Consider the following 3081-nt stretch of genomic DNA (forward strand, 5'->3'; position numbering starts at 1 on the left):
AGAAGCTTTGCAGCTTAATTAAATCCTATTTGTTAATTTTTGTTGTTGCAATGGTCACTGAAGTCTTTGTCATAAAAATTTTCCCCAGTCCAACATTATCAAGAGTTTTCCCCTACATGTTTCCCACATAAATAGATAAGATTTTTATCATTTTATGTTTTAGATTTAAGTCTTTTATCCATCTTTTGCCAATTTTTGTAATTGGTGAAAGAAAGGTGTGGGTTGAGCTTCAGTATTTTATGTTTGGTTATCCAATTCTTCTCAGCACCATTTGTTGAATAAGGATTATTTCCCCCACTGTATGATTTTGTTTGGTTTGTAAAGATCAGATGGCAAGTGAAGACTGGAATCATGTCTTAGTTTTCTATTCTATTCCATATGTCTATGTCTCTATTTTTTGGGTCAATATCATGCAATTTTGATTACTGTGGACTCGTAATATAGCCAGAAGTTTGGTAGAGAGATGCCTCCGGCTTTGGTTTTCTTACTAAGAATAGAGTCAACAATATGGGTTTTTCTTCTGGTTCCATATAAAATGAAGTACTATTTTTTACAGTTGTTCAGAATATGATATTGGTATTTTAATGGGGATTGCATTGAATCTATAGATTGCCTTGGGTAGGATAGACATTTTGACAATGTTGTTTCTTTCCATCAAAGATCATATTGTGTTCTTCGATTTATTATGTGTTCTGCAATTTCTTTCCTTAGGGTTTCATAATTCACTTTGAAAAGACCTTTCACCTCCTTTGTTAGGTATATTTTTTCTTTCTTTCTTTTTTTTTTTTTTTTTTTTTTTTTTGTAGTTTTTGGCCAGGGTTTGAACCCGCCACCTCTGGTATATGGGGCTGGCACCCTACTCCTTTGAGCCACAGGCACCACCCCATTAGGTATATTCTTAAGTATTTAATTTTCTTGGAAGCTACTGTGAAGGGAATTGTGCCCTTCATTTCCACCTCAACTTGGCTGTTATTGGCATATACAAAGGCTACTGATTTGTGGACATTGATTTTATACAATGAGATGTTACTTTATTTTCTGATCACTTCCAGGAGTTTTGTGGTTGAGTCTCTGGGGTTTTCTAAGTATAAGATTATAGCATCAGCAAAGACCGAGAGTTTGACCTCCTTTGTCCCCATTTGGATGCCCTTTTATATCCTTCTCTTGCATGAACTTCCAGCACAAGGCTAAATAATAGTGGCAATAGTGGACGTCCTTGTCTGATTCTAATGCTAAGTGGAAAAGCTTTAATTTTTACTCCACTCAGTATGATGTGAGCTGTGGGTTTGTCATAGATGGCTTCAATCGGATTAAGAAATGTGCCACCTATGCCTCTATTCTTAAGTGTTCTTATTGAAAAAGAATGCTGAATTTTGTCAAATGCTTTTTCTTCTTCTATTGAGAGGATCATATGGTTTTTGTTATTGCTTCTATTGATATAATATATTGCATTGATGGATTTGCATGTGTTAAACCAGCCTTGCATCCCTGTGATGAAGCCCACTTGATTACGATGGATAATCAGCTAAGACTTTGTTGAATATTTTAGCATCGATATTAATTAGTGAAATTGTTTTGTAGTTCTCCTTTTTGGTTGGGCCTTTTCCTGGTTTTGTAATCAAGGTGATGTTTCCTTCATAGAACGTATTGGGGAAGGTTCCTTCCTTCTCAATGTTTTGGAATTGTTACTGTGGTATAGGTATAAGCTCATCTTTGAAGGTGTGATAATATGCTGAAGTGAAGCCATCTGGTCCCTGGGCATTTTTGGTTAGAAGCTTTTTATTGTTTCTGTAATCTCAATGCTTGATATTGGTCTATTCAAGAGATCTGATTGGGTGACACCAGTGGCTCAAAGGAGTAGGGCGCCAGCCCTATATACTGGAGGTGGCAGGTTCAAACCCAGACAAGACAAAAATTGCAAAAAAAAAAAAAAAAAAGACATCTGATTAAGATTTCTATCTGGTTAAGTCTAGGAAGATGTTGTGATTCCAGGTATTATTCCATTTCCTCCACATTGTCAAATTTCTGGGCCTAGAGATTTGGGTATTAGTCAGAAATCATCTCTTGTATCTTTGTGGGATCAGTTATTTCCCCCTTTTCATTTCTGATTGAGTCTATTAAATATTTTACTTTTCTATTTCTGGTTAATCTGGCCAGTGGTTTATTGATTTATGATTTTAAAGAACCAAATTTTATTTCATTAATTTTCTGAATGATTCTTTTATTTTTAATTTAATTTATTTCTGATTTAATTTTAGTTATTTCTTTTATTCTGCTAGGTTTGGGATTAGATTGATCTTTCTTTTCCATTTCTTTAAGATGATTCATTATGGGATTGATGATCTCTCTTTGTTTTTCAGATGTAGGCATCTAATGTGAAAAATTTCTCTCTTAGGACTGCTTTTGCAGTCTCTCACAGGTTTTGATAGCTTGAATCTTAATTATTGTTTTGCTCAAGGAAGTTAATTATTTCCTTTTTTATGTTTTCCTTGACTCAACTGTCATTCAGCATAAGATTGTTTAATTTTCATGTCTTTGTGTGGAGATGACTATTTTTGCTGGAGTTGAGTTCTACCTTTATTGACTTGTGCTCTGAGAAGATACAAGGTATGATTTTAATTCTTTTGATTTTGTTATGGTATGATTTGTGTCCTAGGATATGATATTTCTAGAGAATGTTTCATGGGCTAACAAGAAGAATGGATATTCTTTAGCTTTGGGATGGAGTATTCTGTATATGTCTTTTAAGCACAGTTGTTCTAGGGTCACTTTAAGTCCCTTGTATCTTTGTTTAGTTTCTGTTTAGAAGATTTTTCCAGCTCTGTAAAAGGAGTGTTAATGTCACCTACTATTACAGTGTTAAAGGATATCATATGGCTCAGACCAATTAAGATATGTTTCATAATCAGAGATCATTTAAGTTGGTCACATAAATATTTGGAATTGAAATGCCCTCTTACTGTATTGTTTCCTTGACCAATATGAAGTGTTCATCTTTGTCTTTTTTGACATTAGTTGATTTAAATCCACTAGCATCTGAAAATAAGATTGAAACCACTCCTTCTGCTTTCTGTTTTCCTG

The sequence above is a fragment of the Otolemur garnettii genome, unplaced genomic scaffold (assembly GCF_000181295.1).
Source record: "Otolemur garnettii isolate 467f Iridium unplaced genomic scaffold, OtoGar3 scaffold00117, whole genome shotgun sequence".
NCBI lineage: Eukaryota > Metazoa > Chordata > Mammalia > Primates > Galagidae > Otolemur > Otolemur garnettii.